This window comes from Narcine bancroftii, chromosome 2 (genome assembly GCF_036971445.1).
Source record: "Narcine bancroftii isolate sNarBan1 chromosome 2, sNarBan1.hap1, whole genome shotgun sequence".
Lineage (NCBI taxonomy): Eukaryota > Metazoa > Chordata > Chondrichthyes > Torpediniformes > Narcinidae > Narcine > Narcine bancroftii.
This window is the reverse complement of record NC_091470.1, coordinates 227,845,244-227,872,136: the sequence shown is the minus strand read 5'-3', so window position 1 is coordinate 227,872,136 and position 26,893 is coordinate 227,845,244.

Below are 26,893 nucleotides of genomic sequence, written 5' to 3'. Positions count from 1 at the left end.
TTTATATCCTTTTTTCCATAAGATTGTTTTTGCTGTATTGAACTCCTTCCTCTTCTTCAGGAGTTCAAAACTTATGTCTGGATAGAAAAAAAAATTTTGACCTTTATATTCCAGTGGCTTTTTGTCTTCTCTTACTTTCTTCATTGCTTTCTCCAATATATTTTCTCTTGTTGTATATTTTAAGAATTTTACTAAAATGGATCTTGGTTTTTGCTGCGGTTGTGGTTTCGGAGCTAAAGTTCTATGTGCCCTCTCTATTTCCATTTCTTCCTGTAATTCTGGTCTTCCTAGGACCCTGGGGATCCAATCTTTTATAAATTCTCTCATATTCTTGCCTTCTTCATCTTCCTTAAGGCCCACTATCTTTATATTATTTCTTCTATTATAGTTTTCTATTAAATATCTATCTTCTGAGCTAACAGCTCATGTGCCTCTTTAACTTTTTTATTAGATTCTTCTAATTTCTCTTTTAATTCCTCTACTTCCATTTCTACAATTGTTTCTCGTTCTTCCATATTTTCCACTCTTTTTCCTATCTCTGACATGGCCATTTCTATTTTATTCATTTTTTCTTCTGCATTCTTAATTCTTCTTTTTATCTCATTAAATTCTTGTAATTGCCATTCTTTCACTGATTCCATATATTCTTTAAAAAAAGATACATCCATTGTCTTGCCTTTCTCCTCTTCTTCCACTTCTTTCTTTTCTTCTTCTTCTTCTTCCTCTGGATTGACCATCTGTTGTTTCCTTGTTTTCTTTTTACCCTCTTCTTTCTTGTTGTCGTTATTGTCTGTGTTCTGCACCTGCTGCTGTGCTGCAGGTGTCTCTCTCAGCTGTGGAGATCGACTCCGCAGCTGTTCTCCCCTCCTGTCAGTGTGTTTTTTTTCATGCGCGGTTGCGTACTTTTACTCGGCTCTGCGAGCCATTTTTGTAGTCCCGAGCCCGGGACTTCCACTGACCTGCGGGAGCGGGCTTCTCTCTCCGCGGCGGGCCTCTTCGGACAGGTAAGGCCTTCACCTTCTTCTTCCAACATTCTTTCTTCCTCTTTTCTTCCTGTGGTTTTTGACTTTTCTCTCTTCGCTGCCATTTTCTTCTCACCTTTATTTTTACTTTATTATAAATTTTAATCTTGTACCTTTGTGCTTTGTGTGTTTTTTTTTTAAACTTTTCGGGAGAGGGCTGGAATTCCCTGACCGGCCACTACTCCATCACGTGACTCCTCCCCTCTATTCATTCTTAACGACAGCTTCAAGCATTTCCCCGACTACAAACGTTAAGCCAACTGGCCAATAGTTTCCCGTCTTCTGCCTACGTGCCTTTTTAAAAAGTGGCGTGACATTTGCTGTCTTCCAATCTGCCAGGACCTGCCCAGAATGCAGAGAATTTTGGAAAATGACAACCAATGCATGGACTATAACTCCCACCATTTCCCTCAGTACCCTGGGATGCTTCCCATCAGGACCAGGGGATTTGTCCATTTTCAGTCCCATTAGTTTTCTCATCACTATCTCTTTTGTAACAATTATTTTATCGAGGCCATCACCTCCCTTCCCATCCCTAACACCATTCTTTGGCATGCTGGACGTGTCTTCCACCGTGAAGACTGACACAAAATATCTGTTCAATGCCTCGGCCATCTCTTCATTACTCAATATCAATCTCCCTTTCTCATCTTCCAAGGGACCTTGTTGACTCTGGCCACCCTCTTCCATTTTATATATTTATAAAATATTTTGCTATCTGTTTTTATATTTTGTGCTAATTTACCTTCATAATCCTTCTTCCCTTTCCTTATTTCTCACTTATTTGTCCTTTGTTGCCCTTTAAAGTTTTCCCAATCCTTCAGTTTCCCACTACTCTTGGGGACTCTGTACACATGAGCTTTTAATTTTACACTTTCCTTTATTTCCTTAGTTAACCTAAGGCCGATCTGACACCTTGTGCATGATTTTACCTTGTTTTCCAGATCCTGATGCATTCTTGGCCACCAGATGCAAGGCTTTTCATTCAAGACACCCCTGGAAGAGGAGTCACGTGATGGAGTAGTGGCCGGACGGAGAACTCCAGCCCTCTCCAGAAAAGTCGGGAAAAACAAGAGAAAATACAAAGGCACAGAAATAAAAGTTAAAGAAAAGTGAGTATAAAGGTGGAAAGAAGATGGAGACAAAAGAAGAAAAATCAAAATCAACGGTAAGAAGAGAGGAAGAGAAGACAACGGAGGAAAAAGGTGAAGGCCTTACCTGTCCGAAGAGGCCCGCTGTGGAGAGAGGAGCCCGCTACCTCAGGTCGGTAGAAAAAGAACTACAACAATGGCTCACAGAGCCGAGTAAAAGTGCGCAACCGCGCATGAAAAAAAACACACCGACGGGAGGGGGGACCAGCTGGGGAGTCGATCTCCACAGCCGGCAACGACAGCTGCAGAACACCTACAGCAAGAGGAGACCACAGAAGACAATAGAAACAAGAAAGAAGAGAAGGAAAGGGCAACAAAGAAACAACAGATGGCCAACCCAGAGGAAGAAGAAGAGGAAGAATACAGTGAAATAGATGAAGGGAAAGGCAAGGTAAAGGATATACTTGCTCTTGTTAGAGGATACATGGAGTCATTTAAAGAATGACAAACACAGGAATTCAATGATTTAAGAAGAAGAATAAACAACACAGAAGAGAAAGTGAATAAAATAGATATGACCTTAACAGAAATGGGGGAAAAAATGGACAAGATGGAAGAACGGGCAGTAGCAGCAGAAATGGAGGTAGAAGACTTAAAAAAGAAATTGGAGGAATCTAATAAAAAAACTAAAGAGACACAAGAACTACTAGCTCAAAAAATAGATATAATGGAAAATTATAACAGAAGAAATAACATAAAGATAGTGGGCCTTAAGGAAGATGAAGAAGGCAAGAATATGAGGGAGTTTATAAAAGAGTGGATCCCTAAGACCCTAGGATGTCCAGAACTACAGCAAGAAATGGAAATAGAAAGGGCACATAGAGCATTGGCCTCTAAACCACAACCACAACAAAAACCAAGATCTATTGTAGTAAAATTCCTAAGATATACTACAAGAGAAAAGGTACTGGAGAAGACAATGGAAAAAGTAAGAGAGGGCAACAAACCACTGGAGTATAAAGGGCTAAAAATCTTCATTTATCCAGATATAAGTTTTGAACTCCTAAAGAAGAGAAGAGTTCAATACAGCAAAGGCGATTTTATGGAAGAAAGGGTATAAATTTATACTAAAGCATCCAGCGGTATTGAAAATATTTATTCCAGGACAACAAAACAGACTGTTCTCGGATCCAGAAGAAGCACGAAAATTTGCAGAACAATTACAAAAATAGACTGAGGGATGAAGACGGGTAATGAAAGTAAAAATGATCACGATTGATATGTATGTGGGTAAAGACCAAAATAGACTGAGGGATGAAGACGGGTAATGAGGGTAAAAATGACCACGATTGATATGTATGCGGGTAAAGAGGTATAAGAGTGAATAGAGACAATGGGCATACGTGAAAGTATCTGTAATTAGAGGAAAACATAGATAGTATAGACAAGAATTAATAAGGGAAGGTAATGGAATAGAGAGAATAAGGAGGGAATTAAAAGAGTGACCTTTGTGACATATGAAAAGTGAAATCTTTTCTGGGGGGGCTGGGTGGAGGAAAAGAGCGGTCACTGCAAAATCAGTTGACGCTTGCGAGTGGATTCGCAAATCCAAATGGAGAGGGGAGATGTGGTTGTCCGACAAGGGATAAAGGACAACTCAGGAGGGGAAGGGGAGATTGGGGATAAATAAGATAGAAATAGGAGAATAAGGAAAATGTTGGATGTTGTAGGAATGTTGTCTGGTAAAGAGTTGAAAATAAGAAAACAGAAATGGAAAAGGAGGAAAGGTAATGATGGAAAAACGGAAAGAGAAGATAAACAAAAGATAAAATGGCTACGCTGAACTATATGACTTTAAATATTAATGGAATACATAACCAAATTAAAAGGAAGAAACTACTAAATTTACTGAAAAAGGAAAAAATAGATATAGCATTTGTCCAAGAAACACACTTAACTGAATTGGAGCACAAGAAATTAAAGAGAGATTGGGTAGGACATGTAACAGCAGCATCGTATAATTCAAAAGCAAGAGGAGTGGCTATATTAATTAGCAAAAATGTGCCATTTAAAATAGAAGAGGAAATAATAGATCCAGCAGGGAGATATGTTATGATAAAATGTCAGATATATTCGGAGCTTTGGAATCTACTTAATATATATTCACCTAACGAAGAAGATCAAAAGTTTATGCAAGATATCTTTTTGAAGGTAGCTAATACGCAAGGGAACATACTAATAGGAGGGGATTTCAATCTGAATTTGGATCCAAATATGGATAAAACGGGGAAAAAAATTAACAGGAAGAACAAAGTAACCTAATTTATAATTAAATCAATGCAAGAAATGAAACTTGTGGACATATGGAGGAAACAAAACCCAAAAGAAAAGGAATACTCATACTACTCGACTAGACATAAAACATACTCAAGAATAGACCTATTTTTGTTATCAGCTAGTATGCAGGATAGAGTAAGAAAAACAGAATATAAAGCGAGAATGCTATCGGACCATTCACCCTTAATACTGACAGTAAAGCTAGAGGACATCCCTCCAAGAATGTATAGATGGAGATTAAACCCCATGCTACTTAAAAGACAGGATTTTAGAGAATTTATTGAAAAACAATTAAAAATGTATTTTGAAGTAAATACGGAATCAATGGAAGATAAGTTTATACTATGGGACGCAATGAAAGCATTCATTAGAGGGCAAATAATAAGTTATGTAACCAAGATGAAGAAGGACTATAATCAGGAAACAAAGCAGTTGGAAAGGGAAATAGTAAACATAGAAAAAAAATTAGCAATAAAGGAAGATACAACCAAAAGAAGAGAATTGGCGGATAAAAAAATAAAATATGAAACATTACAAACATATAAGGTGGAGAAGAATATAATGAAGACAAAACAGAAATATTATGAACTAGGTGAAAAAACACACAAAATCTTAGCATGGCAGCTTAAGACAGAGCAAACTAAGAAAATGGTATTGGCAACAAGGAAAAAAGACAAACAAATTACATAATCCAAAAGAAATTAAGGAAAACTTCAGAGAATTCTATGAACAATTATACCGAACTGAAAACAAAGGAAAAGAAGGGAAAATAGATGAATTTTTGACTAAAATTGAACTACCAAAACTACAAATAGAGGAACAAAATAAATTAACAGAACCATTTGGAACAGTAGAAATACAAGAGATAATAAAAAAAATACCAAATAATAAGACACCAGGAGAGGATGGACTCCCAATAGAATTCTACAAAACATTTAAAGACCTATTAATACCGCCCCTCCTGGATGTAATCAACCAGATTGATGAGACACAAAACTTACCAGATTCATGTAAAACAGCAATAATTACAGTGATACTAAAACAAGGGAAAGATCCACTCTCACCAGCGTCATATAGACCAATATCTTTGCTAAACACAGATTATAAGATAATAGCTAAACTATTAGGAAACAGATTAGCAGAACAGGTACCGAAAATGGTAAATTTAGACCAAACTGGATTTATCAAAAAAAGACGCACAACAGACAATATTTGTAAATTTATTAACTTAATTCATGCAGTAGAAGGAAATAAAGCACCTGCAGTAGCAGTTGCTTTAGACGCAGAGAAGGCCTTCGACAGAGTAGAATGGAATTATTTGTTCAAAGTATTGCAAAAATTCAGTTTACCGGAGAAGTATATTAATTGGATTAAAGCATTATATAAGGGACCGTTAGCGAAAGTGACAGTAAATGGACATGTATCAAAGCAATTTAACTTAAGCAGGTCAACGCGGCAGGGATGCCCACTATCACCATTATTGTTTGCGCTAGCTATAGAACCACTAGCAGAATCGATAAGAATAGATAATAATATAAAAGGAATAAAAATAAAAGACAGGGAATATAAAATCAGTCTATTTGTGGATGATGTGATAGTGTACTTAACAGAACCAGAACTATCAATAAAAGAACTATATAAGGAATTGAAGGAATATGGAGAAGTGTCGGGATACAAGATAAACGTAAATAAAAGTGAAGCAATGCCTATGAATAACGCGGATTTCTCAAAATTTAAGAAGGAATCCCCATTCAGATGGCAAATGCAGGCAATAAGATACCTAGGTGTACAAATAAACAAAAATCTAGGCCAATTATATAAACTCAACTACAATCCACTAATGAAAAAATTACAGGACGATTTAGAGCATTGGAAAGAGCTACCACTAACACTGATAGGAAGGATAAACTGTATTAAAATGAACATTTTTCCAAGGATACTATACTTATTTCAGGCATTGCCAATACAACTGACAGAAAAATTCTTCAAAGAGTTAAAGAAAATAATAAGGAAATTTTTATGGAGAGGGGGGAAACTAGATAAATTAACAGAATAGTATAAACAAGGAGGCTTACAATTGCCAAACTTCAAAAATTATTATAGAGCCGCACAATTAAGGTACCTATCAGATTTTTATCAAACAAGGGAAAAACCAGACTGGACGAGATTAGAATTAGATAAAATAGGGGAAAAGATACCTGAACACATATTATATAAATGGGACGAAAAATTGGTACAACATAGAACTTCTCCAGTATTACACCATCTCCTCAATATATGGAAGAAGATTCATGTAGAAAGAAATAAAACAAATTGTCAATTACCAAAACTAATACTGACGCAAAATAAGCTACTCCCTTTTACAATAGACAACCTTTCCTTTAGAAAATGGGGAAAAAAAGGGATTAAAAGAATAGAAAATTGTTTTTCAGGAAGTAGATTCTTATCCTTTGAACAAATGAGAGATAAGTACAATATAACTGGAGATACAGCGCTGGCATATTACCAACTGAGATCCTACTTGAAAGATAAATTAGGAAGCAATTTGAGTTTACCAGAGGGAAGTAACCTTGAATATGTGATTACAGATACAATGTTAATCAAAAGATTTATAACAAATATGTATATTAAACTGCAAGAAAAGGAGAATGAGGAAACAAATGGTAAAACTAAACAAAAATGGGAACAAGATTTAAATATAAAGATAAAAAAGGAAACAGGGGAGAAATTATGTTCTGGAACAATGAGAAATACAATAAATACGAGGCTGCGTATGATACAATATAATTGGTTACACAGACTATACATTACACCGCAAAAGTTAAATAAATGGGACCCAACAGTATCTGATAGATGTTTTCGATGTAAAAAAGAAAGGGGAACAACAATTCATGCAATCTGGACATGTGAGAGAGTAGAAAAATTTTGGGATGATCTCAATCAGATATTAAATAAAATAACAGAAAACAATATACCAAAGAATCCAGAGATCTTTCTCCTAAGTAACATAAAAAACAAAGAATTTGGAATTGACTTGGAAGATGCACAAAAAAGATTTGTTAAGATAGCCCTAGCCGTAGCAAAAAAATGTATTATGTCAACCTGGAAATTGGAAGATAATTTGAAAATACAACAATGGTATATAGAAATGAATAAATGTATTCCATTAGAAAAAATAACATATAGTTTAAGAAATAATATTGAAATATTCGAACAAGTATGGGAGCCTTACATTAAATACAATAGCGAAAACCTACCGGGAACAAACATTACCTAAGTTGATGGAAGGAAAAGAAAAGAATGGACTCAGTAGAATTTCTGGTGTATTTTTGTTGAATGACAACATTGTCTGACTGACTTAATGCAACCTAGATTGTATACCTAAAATGGATGAGTGGGGGGGGGTGGGGGGGTGGCTTGGGAGGAGGGAGGGGGGGGAGAAAAAGTCACTGTATATGTGTGAAAATGAAAAAGTGTATATCATGGTTAACGTGTTTTATGGTGTGAAAAATAAAAATTTTTTAAAAATTAAAAAAAAAATAAAAAAGACACCCCTGGATGAGTCTCATGAACTTCCTTCACAATCTTTGAATGGCCAGGGGGAGGCACAATGGCCCTCACCCTCAGAAAACGCAGCCATCCTGCAGACTCAATTCTGTCTTACAGATATTTTGTGTCAGTTCCTCTCCTTCCACGATATTGGGTCATCCTTGTAAAAGGAAATCCTTGTCTTGAGACAGGACTGGTCCCTCTCTGTCCACTACTTTATTTGAGTCACCTTTACAGGTGTCTCTGACAGCCTCTCTAATGAAAACATCATGTTTGGAGTCACATATGTGCTATCCACTGTCTCAGGTAAAGGTAGACGACTCAGTGCAGCAATGTTTGCATTATCCCCACCTCCTCTGTACAGAATAGTGTACTGGTAGGCTGACAATGTGAGAGCCCAACGCTGTGCCCTCGTGGTGGGACACATCTGGTCTCACTGAACAGGCTCATCAGTGGTGTATGATTCATATAAATTGTGAAAGCACATCTATAGAGGTACTGATGAAACCACTTGATTGCAAAAAAACAAAAGCCAGACCTTCTTTGTCTAACTGTGAATATCCCTTCTCAGCAGCCATTAGGGTATGTGAAGCAAAACCAATAAGGTTCTCTGAACAGTCATCCATTACATGTGAGAGATCTGCCCCTTCTCCATAGGGAGAGGCTCCATGTGAAAGGGTGATCTCCTTCTCTGGGTCATAGTAAACCCAGCACCTTCGCTGAGTGAAGTTCTTTCACGTTCTTGGAAGTTTCCTCCTGCTCTTCACTCCACTGCCACTTGATGCTATTGTGCAGTGAGGCAAAACCCCGTGAGAGGTCAGGAAGAAACTTGTCATAATAATTCACCATGCCCAAAAATGATCCAAGATCCGTGGCGTCCTTTGGGCTTGGGGCCTCCTTGATAGCTCTCACTTTGTCCTCCACTGGGCCGAGCCCCTCAGCTGTGATCCTGTGTCCCAGGCAGGTCACCCTCGGTGCCAGGAACACACATGTATCATGTTTCAATCACAGTCCTGCATCTGAGAGCCTCTTCAACACCTGTTCCAAGCTAGCCAGATGCTCCACCTCCATGGTCTCCATGATCAAAATATCACCCAGATACACCACTACACATGGAATCCCCTGCAGCAAGGTGTCCATTGTCCTTTGGAAAATGGTGGGGCTGGACACCACTCCAAACACCAGGCGATTGTATTTAAATGATCCCTTATGTGTGTTAATTGTAATGTACTCCTTTGAATCCACGTTGAGCAGCAGCTGTTGGTAAGCATAGGTCATGTCCAGCTTTGTGAACAGCTTACCCCCTGACAGGGTCGCAAACAGGTCATCCACCTGTGGCAGTGGGCACTCCTCCAGCTTAGTGACCTGATTCACCGTAAGTTTATAGTCCCCTCACATCCTCACTGTTTTGTCTGCCTTCAAACCTGGAACAATGGGAGCCGCCCACCTTGAAAACTGGATGGACTCAATGATGCTCAACCACTGTAAACGTTTCAGCTCCTCCTCAACCTTGTCTTTCATGGTGCAGGGGACTGCCCTGGGCTTAAAATAACGTGCTGTGGCCTCAGGATCAATGTTGCATTTCACTGTCACACCCTTCAATGTGCCCAGCTCATCCCTGAAAACGTCACTGTTCCGCTTTAGAATGTCCTTCGGCGTGTGTGCATACTTAATTTCATGCTCGTTGAGCTGGATTTTACAAAGCCAATCACAGCCCAAAAGACTGGCCTGCTACCTTTAGTCTGGCTTCTGCCTTCTGACCCCTAAATGAGGTATGGGCTGCCCCATATAGGTCTTGAGTTTAAGCCTTGTTGGTCTGATGGGAGGCAGATTGGACCCCCCCCCCCCTCCCATGTCCTCCTGTAGGTCTCCTCACTGATGATCAATGATTGGCCCCTGAATAATCTCAAACTTGATATCCTTTCCTCTGACAGTGACTGTGGCAGAACATGGTTCAGGTGGTTCCTCATCTGTTGCCTCTCCAAATATATTGGAAGCACATGTTGCCTCTTCATCTGCTTCTTCTAGGTAGTGTGTGGCTGCCAGAGCTAGTTGAATTTTCCTCTTCCCAGGCTTAACCTCACCCTTTGAGGCTAAATGGTCCCGTTTTGCCACAACCATAGTTTTTAATGAATACAGAAAAGGCCAAGCACGGTGGGTGGTGTGGCCGCCTTCCTGTGTTGTCTCATGGTGAAGATGATGTTCGCTCTGCCTCCAGATGGATAGAAGCCAGTGTATGTTTTAGGGGGCAACTCTTCAGTGACTGGAAGTATTGGGATGCTGGAGATGATTTTCACTTGGTGGGGGGGAACAGGAAGATCTCTCTGTTGTCATAGCAGTCAGTGCTGAACCCTTGCAGATGGTTCCAATTACAGTGACTCTGAGAAGTTTTGGCACATCTTCCTCTTCCCAGATGTAACGTTGTGACTGAAGGTTTCCCTTTGGTTTTAGAACCTCAGCAGGCATACTGTCAGACCCATAGGTCTTGTTATTTTCAGATAGTATGAGGCCCTTCTGACTGCTTGGTGGCAATGTGAAACTGCAGTGGCTTAGCTTTTAGTCAGGAACCCAGCTTGCTCCAGAATGCAGATTTTCGATTCCACACGGAGAAGTCGCCAGGGGTTTTTATTCATTTCTTTATCCCATGGAATAAATAAAATTGGTTGCAGACATGATTCAGCAATGATGTGGACCTCGGAAGAAGGCCGAATGTGTTGGTGTTTTGTCCTCAGTGAGCACATTTCAGCCCTGATGGGTATGTAAGGGAGCCTACTGTTCTGTTCTCTGTTCACAACTGGAGTGTCAGGACTGGAGAGCCAAGATATGACTGGTTTGGATGTCATTCACTTAGCTTTGTCTAGTGCCTGCTTTTTTTTTTGCTGTTTAGCACAGATTAAAGGAGCTGTAGTGGCAGCTACACTGCTAACAGAAGGATCCCACGACCAGACGGGTTGAGTTCAGTGAGCAAAATTGGTTTATTGCAGACTGCCTGGCTGTTCTTATATTCCCAGCCCGAACCTGGCTGAGAACTGCACTGGGGGGGGGGGGGGGGCCCAACTTCACCGGGGTGACACGTGGGTCTCCAAGCACTGGCTTCTGAGCCCGGTGCCAAGGTCGGGAGGAAACCCCCCATGGTGCCATTTTGGCCAGCTGTCCCGCCACGTGTGTGACAAGCAGGGGCGGTTCGCCTGCCTAATGGCGTACTGCCACAAAGCCAATTTTTTAAAAAAAATCATGTAACCACAGTGTCTGTGCCCAAGATGCACCTGACCTGGGCATCATCACGAGGGGTGGCAGGCTCCGGGGGAGCAGCTGACCAGAGCAGGACACCAGAAATTGGGAGAACACCCCTGTTGAGAAGGAGAAGCAGAGGACATGTCCTTAAAGGGCAATGACCACGGCAGTGGACCAGTGAGGAACTCAGCAGCTGTGGGACCCATGCAGATGTAGACTGTTGGCAACTTGCAGTCAAAGGACTCACATAGGCTGTGAGCTGCTGGAGGCTGACTCATAGGAACCAAGTATCCCAATTGGGATACAAGAGAGGACTGAGGACAAGAGAGGTTCCAAAAGGGCCTCAGGTACTATCAGCTTTCTGATCATAATGGAGGTTTGGACCTGCATCTTGTCTTGCTAATTATTTGAACTGGAGTCTGTGGCTACAGATGCTTTGGGAGTGCTGGAGGTGAATCCACGGACACTGGGTGGCTCTGAAGGGACTTCCTTTTGCTTCTCTTTCTCTTACTGTTAATGGCAGCAGGCAATGTTCATGGTGACTACATTATGGCAGACAAAAGCTAAAGTATATCATGTACAGTATATCATAATATTAATGTATGGTATTACAAGCTCCTGTTTTAGTAAAATTGGAATATCACAAAGGGATATTATAGACAGAAGGAACTGAATGGTCACAGTTAACATTTAACATTTCACACAAGCACAACACAAGTCACAGCCCAGAGACAATTTGATACATTGGATGAACTGAGGGAAAGTTTGTCACAATCTGTTCCAGAATTTGAAATATTTGCAAAGTCATTGTGATTTTGCAAGGGAGAACCATTCTGACGCTGGAGAAAAAGCAGCTTTTTGAAGCAGCTCTTGTGGCCAGCCATTTTGTGGAATTCAAAGCAAAGCAGACTCTGTGAATGACTGAGCCAGGAGGGTCTTTTGGGAAGCAAAGTGCTTCTTTTAAGTGTGACTGACAGTGAAGGTCACTTGGAGAGACCGGTGCCAGGATCTTGGAAGCTTCATGGAGACTGCCCAGTTTGAGTCTTGCCTACAAAAGGACCAGGAGAGTTATGACAACAGCTCATGTAGATGGAAATCTCTTCAAAGGCAACGCAAGGAGAATTTGTAAATCAGTAGCAGATACACCTCCATCAGTCTTCCCATCAGTTCAACATTAATTCTGGGCATCAAATTTCAAAGCCCTACACTTCAACACTGAATTTGGAAGACTGAACTTTGAAGTAACCTTCCAGATTTTGGCCTGGACTGCAATGCTTTGAGTATCACACGCATGCAAGCACACACCTGCGCATAGTTGGGGATAGATTTATTGTTAAGGATAGTTTAAAAGTTAAGACTATAAAGAGATAGAAATAAAATTAATGTTTTAAAATTAAGCACTGTCTGCTTCATTGTCTATTTCTGCTCGTTACGCACAGTTCGTAACAATAGTTAAACCCCCAGTATACGGCACCTATGGGGATTTGTAGATGTGGGATAAATATATTTTCCATTTACTCAAGTCTTACTCTTACAACGCTGAACTAATTCAAGATTCAATTTATTGTCATGTAATAAAAACAGTGTCTTTTCATACAAAATTGCTTTTGCCTGCTGCAAGACAGACAGATTTGCCTTTGGCAGAAATTGCCTGAAGTGCCTCTTGCAGTCACAGAAAGAGAAGCAAAAGAGAGTCCCCCAGAGACACCGAGTGTCTGTGGATTTGCCACCAGCACTTCCTTAGCCCCCGGAGCCACACAGAGACCAGTACAAACCATCGACATCCAAGCTCCAGATTCGAATCTCCAATACCATTAGGAATATTTCAACACCCTCGGCACCCTCTCACATCCAAGTTCCGATACCTGGTACCCCTTCAGCCAATCCGCAGCCTGGTGCAAACACTTAACCACAGTACCCAGCGGCCCACAGCCTCTGTGGGTTCCTCGCCTCAAATCACTAGCAGTCCGCCGCCTGTGTGTGTCCTTCAGCCGCAGAACCCCTTACTGGTTACCATCACATGGGTCGTTTCCTCTGCTTCTCCTTCTCAGACAGGGGTGGGCGGGTGGTTGCCAAATTTTCTGGTCCCCTGCACCAGTCCTCCGCTTCCCCAGTCTGCAATCCCTCATGGCCTGCTGCTGATCAAGCACCGCCATTTTGGGTCCGGAGTCATGGGATTTTAAATAAAGCTACTGTCAGCTCCTTTAACATTCAAAGCCTGTATGGAGCCAATGGGAGTTGTTCTGGGTGGTTGGACCCCACAGGAGCACTGTGTCTCCACTCCCCCCTCCCTATGGGTCCGCACCACCGGCAGCGCTGCCGTTACAACAGCTCCAGCAAAACTTCCTTTTTTTTGCATTAAAAATAAACAGTTTAAAAGGCAAAAATACTATACTGTCCTTACACTGAACTAACTTCACTTGCATGAATATATAAACCATAAAGGATTTTACTTTATTTTTCAGTCAGATTCTTTGAAAACATTTAATTGTCGCTGCATCTTCAGGTTCCACCCCCTTCACAGAGCTGCGCGAAAGACGAACAATGACGTTATACATAATTAAGTCCCAAGTTTACAGATAAAGCCTCTAACCTGGGCAACTTTTACGAAGCAAGGATAAGGAGACACTTTAAGAGAGTCATCCCCGACAGTGAGCGGCATCAACCAACTCTTCATCCTGGGCTGTTTCACACAACATTGTTCAAACAGCTTCTACAAGCAAAGCACAGCTAAGGCCCTCCGCCGGCTGAATATTTGCTCCCATCTTCACCCAAGGTTTAGGTGTTACTTCAGAGTTTACTTTTTCTTTTAAAATTATTTTTATTGAGTTTTATCAGAAAAACAAACAAAAAAAAACCATTAAATCAATTGCAATGAAACCTTTGCAGATTTACAAATAGTAACATATGGTACAGTAGCAATACGACTTAATTCTAAATCCAATAAATGTTAATACATACAATATTGTAAGGAGGTAAATAAGAAAAAATTTAAAAAAAATTCAAACCCATAGCAATCAGTCAAAATTTACATTGTGTCGTGTTAAATCTGAACCAGTGTCCTCAGTAGATCCAAACAAGTACGTCCAGTGACATTAATCATCACACCCAATTGAGTCAAATTATGGAAGTGAGTTGAAAATGGGCCCTAAATCTGATTTTAAAACTCTTAATTTTTGTGAGATTATGCCTAACTTTCTCCAGATTTAATAGCCATTGATGATGTGTAGGTGGGAACTCATCTTTCCATTTTAACAGAATTGCTCTTCTTGCTAATAAAAATATGCATACATTGTAGCTTGAAGAGCTCATTAATAAAATTTGGGCCAGAAAAAGAAGGAAATGTTAAAAGATTAGAGTGAACAAAAAGTTGAGTTTGATATTATCTGAAATAATGTCTATTTGATAGGTTAAATATTGTCCCCAATTGTTGAGGAGATAGAATGTAAGTGGAATTAAAAGTGAATGTGAGAATGATCTGAATATCTCTTTTTCAGAAGAAGAATGGATTTTCAATTTTGGGCCTGATTTACAATTCATTCATCAATGTGAAGATGTTGGCGCTGCTACTGGTGTGGACCCACGGGGAGTGAGGGAGTGGAAATGTAGCACTCCTGCGGGGTCTAGCCACCAGTTGACTGATGTTGGTTCCACACGGGCTTTGAATGGCCCATTGAGGGAGCCGACGATGGTTTTAGTTGAAATCCCGTGGTGTATACACCCAAGATGGTGCTGCCTGTTAATCGGCAGCAACCACAGGGGCTGCAGACTTCAGGAAAGGGAGAAGGGGAGGAGATGAACTGTGGGGACGGTGAGCACGGTGGTGGACCAGTGAGGGGGCTCAGTGGCTGAGGGACCAGTGCATGTGGAGGGCTGCTGGTGACTCGAGGTGAGGAGCCCTTGAAAGCTCTGGGCTGCTGGAGACTCGTTCGAACTGGATTGAGGGGTACCACGTATTGGAACCGGGATGCGAGGAGGTGCCGAGGGTGCTGGCCGGTCCCTGACCATGTCAGAGGTTCAGATCTGGAGCTCGGGTTGCCAATGGTTTGGACTGGATTCTGTGTGGCTGTGGAAGAACTGGAGGCAAATCTACGGACATTCGGTGACTCTGTGGGGACTATCTTTTCCTTCTTTCTCTCTGACTGTAAGTATAAGAGGCATGTAGGCAATTCCTGCTGGTGGCAAATCTGTCTGCCTTGCAGCAGGAAAAAAAGAAATTTCATGTAATGTGATTCTATTTTATTACTATGATAACAAATTGAATCTTGAATAAAGTGGAGAATGCAATAACCTGTCTTTGATTAGAAGATCAAATAATATTTATAACTTTAGAAAAAATAAATAGTGCAATCTAAAGTGATCCTAAATATGGTTGAAAAAGTTCTAAAAATGTTGGTCCAATATTTTTGCAAATTAGAGCAAGTTTGACTTCAGAGAAATGGACACGATGCAGCACTTTGAATTGAATAAAACTCTGCCCAGTGCACAATGATGAATCGTAAATCAGGACCAAAACTGAAGTCCATTCTACCTCTGAGAAAGAGATATTCAGATCATTCTCCCATTTAGTTTTAATTCCACTTCAAGAAATTGCTTTCATATTGTTACAAGATCAAACCAGCAACCACAAAGAAGGGATATCACACAGGGTTACTTTATTAACAAAAATTCACCTTCAAACTTTAATTCAAAATCTTCCCCCCCCCCCCCCCCAACTTTTATAACAATGCCCTCTGGTTACTATGCAAATTTCTATAATAGTGTAAAACTAATATATTCCCCAGCCTAGCCTAAATATAACATATGTAATTTAAGTCTAACCTATATTTCCAACCAGCCCACAGAAAAACTTAGACACAAAACACACAAGACTCACAAAACTTCAATCTCAACCAAAGCAAAGATCATAAACAAAAATCAGTTTGTTTGGTAAACTGAATCCAAAATATCTTTGAGAGAGAGAGAGAGCAAAATTTGAAGTCGTCTTCTTGTGATGTTTGCAGAGAGAGGAACAATGGCTTGGTCCGGATCCTTCTGGCTGCCTTCGGAATGTTCATCCCTTTTAAAATATCCAACATTCTAAACTGTCTTCCAGACAAAGACTCATATTTTGGGCCTTCTTCCACTCCACAGCCACACCCAGTGGTGGTTTGTTGTCCAAGTCCAGAAATTTTTAGGTCATTTTCTGCACATGCTCAGTCCGTCTTCCACTCTCTCAGCAGTCCACCTTCACCTTGGCTCTCTACAGCAAACTGTCACTTTTTTTTTTTTTTTTTTTTAAATTTTTTATATTTCACACCATAAATCACAATAGCCATGATATACACTTTTTCTTTTCCACACATTTACAGTGACTTTTTCTCCCTCCCCCCTCCCACCTCCCAAGCCACCCCCCCACCCCCCCCCCCTCTCATCCATTTTAGGTATACAATCTAGGTTGCATTAATTCAGTTAGACAATGTTGTCATTCAACAGAAATACACCAGAAATTCTACTGAGTCCATTCTTTTCTTTTCTTCTCCTTCCATCAACTTAGGTAATGTTTGTTCCCGGTAGGTTTTCGCTATTGTATTTAATGTAAGGCTCCCATACTTGTTCGAATATTTCAATATTATTTCTTAAACTATATGTTATTTTTTCTAATGGAATACATTTATTCATTTCTATATACCATTGTTGTATTTTCAAATTATCTTCCAATTTCCAGGTTGACATAATACATTTTTTTGCTACGGCTAGGGCTATCTTGACAAATCTTTTTTGTGCATCTTCCAAGTCAATTCCAAATTCTTTATTTTTTATGTTACTTAGGAGAAAGATCTCTGGATTCTTTGGTATATTGTTTTCTGTTATTTTATTTAATATCTGATTGAGATCATCCCAAAATTTTTCTACTCTCTCACATGTCCAGATTGCATGAATTGTTGTTCCCCTTTCTTTTTTACATCGAAAACATCTATCAGATACTGTTGGGTCCCATTTATTTAACTTTTGCGGTGTAATGTTTAGTCTGTGTAACCAATTATATTGTATCATACGCAGCCTCGTATTTATTGTATTTCTCATCGTTCCAGAGCATAACTTCTCCCATGTTTCCTTTTTTATCTTTATATTTAAATCTTGTTCCCATTTTTGTTTAGTTTTACCATTTGTTTCCTCATTCTCCTTTTCTTGCAGTTTAATATACATATTTTTTATAAATCTTTTGATTAACATTGTATCTGTAATCACATATTCAAGGTTACTTCCCTCTGGTAAACTCAAGTTGTTTCCTAATTTATCTTTCAAGTAGGATCTCAGTTGGTAATATGCCAGCGCTGTATCTCCAGTTATATTGTACTTATCTCTCATTTGTTCAAAGGATAAGAATCTACTTCCTGAAAAACAATTTTCTATTCTTTTAATCCCTTTTTTTTCCCATTTTCTAAAGGCAAGGTTGTCTATTGTAAAAGGGAGTAGCTTATTTTGCGTCAATATTAGTTTTGGTATTTGGTAATTTATTTTATTTCTTTCTACATGAATCTTCTTCCATATATTGAGGAGATGGTGTAATACTGGAGAAGTTCTATGTTGTACCAATTTTTCGTCCCATTTATATAATATGTGTTCAGGTATCTTTTCCCCTATTTTATCTAATTCTAGTCTCGTCCAGTCTGGTTTTTCCCTTGTTTGATAAAAATCTGATAGGTACCTTAATTGTGCGGCTCTATAATAATTTTTGAAGTTTGGCAATTGTAAGCCTCCTTGTTTATACCATTCTGTTAATTTATCTAGTGCTATCCTCGGTTTCCCCCCTCTCCATAAAAATCTCCTTATTATTTTCTTTAACTCTTTGAAGAATTTTTCTGTCAGTTGTATTGGCAATGCCTGAAATAAGTATAGTATCCTTGGAAAAATGTTCATTTTAATACAGTTTATCCTTCCTATCAGTGTTAGTGGTAGCTCTTTCCAATGCTCTAAATCGTCCTGTAATTTTTTCATTAGTGGATTGTAATTGAGTTTATATAATTGGCCTAGATTTTTGTTTATTTGCACACCTAGGTATCTTATTGCCTGCGTTTGCCATCTGAATGGGGATTCCTCCTTAAATTTTGAGAAATCCGCGTTATTCATAGGCATTGCTTCACTTTTATTTACGTTTATCTTGTATCCCGACACTTCTCCATATTCCTTCAATTTCTTATATAGTTCTTTTATTGATAGTTCTGGTTCTGTTAAGTACACTATCACATCATCCGCAAACAGACTGATTTTATATTCCCTGTCTTTTATTTTTATTCCTTTTATATTATTATCTCTTCTTATCGATTCTGCTAGTGGTTCTATAGCTAGCGCAAACAATAATGGTGATAGTGGGCATCCCTGCCGCGTTGACCTGCTTAAGTTAAATTGCTTTGATACATGTCCATTTACTGTCACTTTCGCTAACGGTCCCTTATATAATGCTTTAATCCAATTAATATACTTCTCCGGTAAACTGAATTTTTGCAATACTTTGAACAAGTAATTCCATTCTATTCTGTCGAAGGCCTTCTCTGCGTCTAAAGCAACTGCTACTGCCGGTGCTTTATTTCCTTCTACTGCATGAATTAAGTTAATAAATTTACAAATATTGTCTGTTGTGCGTCTTTTTTTGATAAATCCAGTTTGGTCTAAATTTACCATTTTCGGTACCTGTTCTGCTAATCTGTTCGCTAATAGTTTAGCTATTATCTTATAATCTGTGTTTAGCAGAGATATTGGTCTATATGACGCTGGTGAGAGTGGATCTTTCCCTTGTTTTAGTATCACTGTAATTATTGCTGTTTTACATGAATCTGGTAAGTTTTGTGTCTCATCAATCTGGTTGATTACATCCAGGAGGGGCGGTATTATTAGGTCTTTAAATGTTTTGTAGAATTCTATTGGGAGTCCATCCTCTCCTGGTGTCTTATTATTTGGTAAATTTTTTATTATCTCTTGTATTTCTACTGTTCCAAATGGTTCTGTTAATTTATTTTGTTCCTCTATTTGTAGTTTTGGTAGTTCAATTTTAGTCAAAAATTCATCTATTTTCCCTTCTTTCCCTTCGTTTTCGGTTCGGTATAATTGTTCATAGAATTCTCTGAAGTTTTCCTTAATTTCTTTTGGATTATATGTAATTTGTTTGTCTTTTTTCCTTGTTGCCAATACCATTTTCTTAGTTTGCTCTGTCTTAAGCTGCCATGCTAAGATTTTGTGTGTTTTTTCACCTAGTTCATAATATTTCTGTTTTGTCTTCATTATATTCTTCTCCACCTTATATGTTTGTAATGTTTCATATTTTATTTTTTTATCCGCCAATTCTCTTCTTTTGGTTGTATCTTCCTTTATTGCTAATTTTTTTTCTATGTTTATTATTTCCCTTTCCAACTGCTCTGTTTCCTGGTTATAGTCCTTCTTCATCTTGGTTGCATAACTTATTATTTGCCCTCTAATGAATGCTTTCATTGCGTCCCATAGTATAAACTTATCTTCCACTGATTCCGTATTTACTTCAAAGTACATTTTTAATTGTTTTTCAATAAATTCTCTAAAATCCTGTCTTTTAAGTAGCATGGGGTTTAATCTCCATCTATACATTCTTGGAGGGATGTCCTCTAGCTCTATTGCCAATAACAGGGGTGAGTGGTCCGATAATAGTCTAGCTTTATATTCCGTTTTCCTAACTCTCCCTTGAATGTGGGCTGATAACAGGAATAGGTCTATCCTTGAGTATGTTTTATGTCTAGTCGAGTAGTATGAGTATTCCTTTTCTTTTGGGTTTTGTTTCCTCCATATGTCCACAAGTTTCATTTCTTGCATTGATTTAATTATAAATTTGGTTACTTTGTTCTTCCTGTTAATTTTTTTCCCCGTTTTATCCATATTTGGATCCAAATTCAGATTGAAATCCCCTCCTATTAGTATGTTCCCTTGCGTATTAGCTACCTTCAAAAAGATATCTTGCATAAACTTTTGATCTTCTTCGTTAGGTGAATATATATTAAGTAGATTCCAAAGCTCTGAATATATCTGACATTTTATCATAACATATCTCCCTGCTGGATCTATTATTTCCTCTTCTATTTTAAATGGCACATTTTTGCTAATTAATATAGCCACTCCTCTTGCTTTTGAATTATACGATGCTGCTGTTACATGTCCTACCCAATCTCTCTTTAATTTCTTGTGCTCCAATTCAGTTAAGTGTGTTTCTTGGACAAATGCTATATCTATTTTTTCCTTTTTCAGTAAATTTAGTAGTTTCTTCCTTTTAATTTGGTTATGTATTCCATTAATATTTAGAGTCATATAGTTCAGCGTAGCCATTTTATATTTTGTTTATCTTCTCTTTCCGTTTTTCCATCATTACCTTTCCTCCTTTTCCATTTCTGTTTTCTTATTTTCAACTCTTTACCAGACAACATTCCTACAACATCCAACATTTTCCTTATTCTCCTATTTCTATCTTCTTTATCCCCAATCTCCCCTTCCCCTCCTGAGTTGCCCTTTATCCCTTGTCGGACAACCACATCTCCCCTCTCCATTTGGATTTGCGAATCCACTCGCAAGCGTCAACTGATTTTGCAGTGACCGCTCTTTTCCCCCACCCAGCCCCCCCCAGAAAAGATTTCGCTTTTTATATGTCACAAAGGTCACTCTTTTAATTCCCTCCTTATTCTCTCTATTCCATTACCTTCTCTTATTAATTCTTGTCTATACTCTCTATGTTTTCCTCTAATTACAGATACTTTCACATATGCCCATTGTCTCTATTCACTCTTATACCTCTTTACCCGCATACATATCAATCGTGGTCATTTTTACCCTCCTTACCCTTCTTCATCCCTCAGTCTATTTTTGTCTTTACCCACATACATATCAATCGTGATAATTTTTGCTCTCATTACCCGTCTTCATCCCTCAGTCTATTTTTGTAATTGTTCTGCAAATTTTTGTGCTTCTTCTGGATCCGAGAATAGTCTGTTTTGTTGTCCTGGAATAAATATTTTCAATACCGCAGGATGCTTCAGTGTAAATTTATATCCTTTCTTCCATAAAATCGCTTTTGCTGCATTGAACTCTTTTCTCTTCTTTAGGAGTTCAAAGCTTATATCTGGATAAATGAAGATTTTTTGCCCTTTATACTCCAGTGGTTTGTTGCCCTCTCTTACTTTTTCCATTGTCTTCTCCAGTACCTTTTCTCTTGTAGTATATCTTAGGAATTTTACTACAATAGATCTTGGTTTTTTTTGTGGTTGTGGTTTAGGGGCCAATGCTCTATGTGCCCTTTCTATTTCCATTTCTTGCTGTAGTTCTGGACATCCTAGGGCCTTAGGGATCCATTCTTTTATAAACTCCCTCATATTCTTGCCTTCTTCATCTTCCTTAAGGCCCACTATCTTTATGTTATTTCTTCTGTTATAATTTTCCATTATATCTATTTTTTGGGCTAGTAATTCTTGTGTCTCTTTAGTTTTTTTATTAGATTCCTCCAATTTCTTTTTTAAGTCTTCTACCTCCATTTCTGCTGCTATTGCCCGTTCTTCCATCTTGTCCATTTTTTTCCCCATTTCTGTTAAGGTCATATCCATTTTATTTATTTTCTCTTCTGTGTTGTTTATTCTTCTTCTTAAATCATTGAATTCCTGTGTTTGCCATTCTTTAAATGACTCCATGTATCCTCTAACAAGAGCAAGTATATCCTTTACCTTGCCTTTCCCTTTATCTATTTCACTGTACTCTTCCTCTTCTTCTTCCTCTGGGTTGACCATCTGTTGTTTCTTTGCTGCCCTTTCCTCCTCTTCTTTCTTGTTTCCATTGTCTTCTGTGGTCTCTTCTTGCTGCAGGTGTTCTGCAGCTGTCGTTGCCGGCTGTGGAGATCGACTCCCCAGCTGGTCCCCCCTCCCGTCGGTGTGTTTTTTTGCATGCGCATCGCGCATGCGCGAGGAGTCGCGCATGCGCGGTTGCGCACTTTTACTCGGCTCTGTGAGCCATTGTTGTAGTTCTTTTTCTACCGACCTGAGGTAGTGGGGCCCTCTCTCCACAGCGGGCCTCTTCGGACAGGTAAGGCCTTCACCTTTTTCCTCCGTTGTCTTCTCTTCCTCTCTTCTTTCCGTTGATTTTGATTTTTCTCCTTTTGTCTCCATCTTCTTTCCACCTTTATACTCACTTTTCTTTAACTTGTATTTCTGTGCCTTTGTATTTTCTCTTGTTTTTCCCGACTTTTCTGGAGAGGGCTGGAGTTCACCGTCCGGCCACTACTCCATCACGTGACTCCAAACTGTCACTTTTTAACATAAAACCACACAACACATAGGCCAATACACAACACAGAACTCTGTAACAATATTCAATAGTTTATAATATAAAGCAGATATCATGCCTTTATGAGTAAACTGTAACTCGAAAACTTTATCGATTAAAATTTGCATCAGGAAGAGAAGGAAATATTAAAAGCTCAGTGCGAACAAAATATCTAATTTGATAATATCTGAAATAATGCCTATTTTATCAGTTAAATATCATCCCCAATTATGAAGAGATATAAAATGTTGTATAAAAAAATCTTTAAAACTATTAATACCAAAAAAAATTCCATTCTTAAAAACTGGCATCTAAAATAGCTGGTTGAAAGAGTTTACTTTTACAATTTTAAACTTGAATATTTTTACAGATTATTTTATTCTTATTTATTTTAATAATTAATTTTTTTTTGCCGTTGCTTGAATTCGGATACAAGGGGCTTTACTGTGTTATTATGTGATATGATATCACATATCACATTTCATCGGATGCAAGGATCGACAACAAGATAGACAACAGACTCGCCAAGGCAAATAGCGCCTTTGGAAGACTACACAAAAGAGTCTGGAAAAACAACCAACTGAAAAACCTCACAAAGATTAGCGTATACAGAGCCGTTGTCATACCCACACTCCTGTTCGGCTCCGAATCATGGGTCCTTTACTGGCATCACCTACAGCTCCTAGAACGCTTCCACCAGTGTTGTCTCCGCTCCATCCTCAACATTCATTGGAGCGACTTCATCTCCAACATCGAAGTACTCGAGATGGCAGAGGCCGACAGCATCGAATCCACGCTGCTGAAGATCAAACTGCTCTGGGTAGGTCACATCTCCAGAATGGAGGACCATCGCCTTCCCAAGATCGTGTTATATGGCGAGCTCTCCACTGGCCACTGAGACAGAGGTGCACCAAAGAAGAGATACAAGGACTCCCTAAAGAAAGCTCTTGGTGCCTGCCACATTGACCACCGCCAGTGGGTTGATATCGCCTCAAACCGTGCATCTTGGCACCTCACAGTTCGGCGGGCAGCAACCTCCTTTGAAGAAGACCGCAGAGCCCACCTCACTGTCAAAAGACAAAGGAGGAAAAACCCAACACCCAACCCCAACCAACCAATTTTCCCTTGCAACCGCTGCAACCGTGTCTGCCTGTCCCGCATCGGACTTGTCAGCCACAAACGAGCCTGCAGCTGACGTGGACATTACCCCTCCATAAATCTTCGTCCACGAAGCCAATCCAAAGAAGTTGTGATATGTAGTCTTATGCTGCAGCCTCACCAGGTTGAGACAGTTCTTTTAGTGTTCTTGGTCCTCTCTTCCTTCTGCCTTCCTTATCAAACAAAGGTTGAACCTGGTTTGACATTACAGGAATTAACAGGCCATCAAGTTACAGGTACAGCTGGTGCACATTTCTGTGTCCACAGAGCTTTGTGGATGCTCAGCTCTGAGACGTTATTCAGTAGATAATATAACAGAGGCTTTTGTGAAGACAAGACCTTGTCATTCCACCCAATGCTATCATAGACAGTGATAGGAAGACAGGTGAGGATCAGATCATGGGTTTATATTGTTATGACTTACATCAGTAGCAATAGAAGTTCACCAAGACAATGGTGCCTTCAACACAGTAATTCTCATTAATAAGATAACACTTCTTACTTAACTCTAAACTTAGCTCAAACTAAATCACACTATGCACAAATGTGTGAATGTGTGTGTGTGGCAAAACCCAAACCATTACAGTTTTAGGCATAACTCTGAAGAGATGACTTTATAGTCTGAGAAAGCTTTTGTATAGAAACTCAGTCTTTACTGCTATTCAAAAGTTCTCAAACTCATGAATTCTTGTAGGTTTGCTTTCAGAGAACTGTTTTTTTCATATAAATGATTTCCTTCTCTTTCATGGAGCTTTCAGAACTTGTGTTTTCTTCCATGATGATTTCACAAACTCCGGCAAGGGCTAGATGAAGTGGCCATGTAAAAAATAGACACGGTGAAACTGTCCTCTTTTCAAAGAGACAGCTGAAGTGGCTCTTCATTAACACTGATTTGTGTCTCTTCCATGGTAAAGAGAATAGAATAAGAACAGGCTACTGCATTTCTAACTGCAGATGATACTTGGTGCAATATTAAAGACGTCTTTCTGAAAAATCTAACACATAACATCACTGCTGTCTTTTAAGTTTCTTCAAACCACTTTAGAAGTACAATTCAAAAGAAAATGACTCCTCTCTGTCTACTGGCCATTGAATCAAAAGTCCCCTTTGTGTACACAGGTGCTTCTCCTTACCAAACACCATTGTTCCAGAAATTGAACCAACCATTCAATTCTAATTTTTATTGCTCTGTTTTCCAGACGCTTCATCTCTGAAAATGGCTTCTCTCTGTGTAATTGTATGCATCTGTAAGTGTGTCCCTGTCCATCCCACAAAATCCCTTTACTAAGAAATATTATTCTTTGGATAAAATTGTATATAATAATAATTCCATCACAATATCTTGTGTTAGCTCATTCACTACCTTTTGTAGACTCGGCTTTACACCTTCATCCTTCAGGACATGGCCACTCTGGTCAATAGTGGTACTAGCTAGATGATGAAGGTTGCTGGTTCAAAGTGGGAGGCACTTTTAAGGGATTTGCTTTGGAAGCTGACAATGCAATCTCTTCATTGTAAATACAATCTCTTCTATTGATATTTGTACAATGATACTTTGTCAAACCTTATTAGGATGATACTTGGTCAAACTATGTAACATTTATTAGAACAACCCTTGCTCTTCTATCTATAATCAGAATTCCCTTGACTGCACACTGCAGACCCAAGGCAGCATTACTGTGGAGAGGAAAATTCCTGTGGTAATACATTACCTTTAATATGGAACTCGATGGTTAAGGATGAAACGGACGTTTTTCTCAGAATTCTTCATACTGTGAGGTACACTGGATGCTCTTAAACACAAGAGGAGCATTGATTCTTCTTCTGAGGAAAGAGACTGACCAGGATATTTTCTTGGCCATATTTTACCTGATGTCATGAGCAACGTCAAGAATGCCCAGGGCTACTTTCTCCTGAGTATATTCCCATTGTTCCAGCAGTTCTGGCCTTGTGATAGAGGAGTCTGTCACATTGATGATAAGATATGGCTCTGTGAAGTTAAATAGATCATGTATTTGCTTGCATTCTCTAGGGACAAGCTCTCACAGCTTAGGCTCACACACACACACACACACACACACACACACACACACACACACACACACACACACACAAACAACCCCCCACCCCCCCCCAAACACACACAGACACACGACAGACACACACGGATAGATGGACAAACACAGACAGTTGGACAGACACACAAATGGATAGACAGACAAGCACAGACAGTTGGACAGACATGCACATGTGGACAGACACGCACACAAACGACATATATCCATAGTGGTCAAAAGTAAATATGTATAAAAATGATTTATGGGTTTCACGATTGTTCAACAGTCTCACTACCTGCGGGAAGAAGCTTTTTCCCAGCCTGGTAGTCCTGGTTTTTACACTCCTATAACTCTTCCTTGAAGATAATGTCTCAAAGATACTGCGAGCTAGATGGTAAGGTCCTCAATGATTCACTGACCTCTTTAAGCACCACACCCTCTAGATGTCGTCGATAGAGGGAAGGGAGATCCCAGTGATCTTCTCAGCAGTTTTAATCCCCCTCCATACTGCCCTCTGATTTGATGCTTTGCAGCTACCATACAGCCAGGACACACTCTTTTATGTTCTTGTAGAATATTATTAGGATGGTGTCTGGTAGCCTTGCCCTCTTCAACCTCCTGAGGTGCTCACTGTGATGGGCTTGTGCTTTTGCTGCCAACACAGACAGATGGTGGTCCATACCTGGAACGAGCTGTCAGAGGAATTCATAGATGCTGGTACAATGACAACATTAGGTCCTTTCAAGCTACTGTGTAAAATGCGGTGAACCAGGCAATTTGCCTAGTTAGCGCCCCACTCAAGTGGCAGCTTGAAAGGGTCTGACCCAGTCAGTGTGGTCCTAATCTAACTGGGTCCCTAACCTACCTCAGAGGTAATCAGGGAACCCAGTTAAACTTACCTAGGTTGTGCCAACAGCAGCTTGAAAGTGAAAATGGTCAACTCGGTTACTCCCTTGCACGCTGGCATCACAGGGAAACCCCTAGCTGAAGTGCCTGATGCGATTGAAGGGAGAGAGGGGTCGCTGCCATGGGGCCACAATTGGGGGGGAAGGATGTCGCTGCCTGGGGTGGAGAGGCCGCAGTGGGGAGAGAGGTCGCTGCCACGGGGGGTGAGTGTAAGCTTTGTGAACTGCCGCTG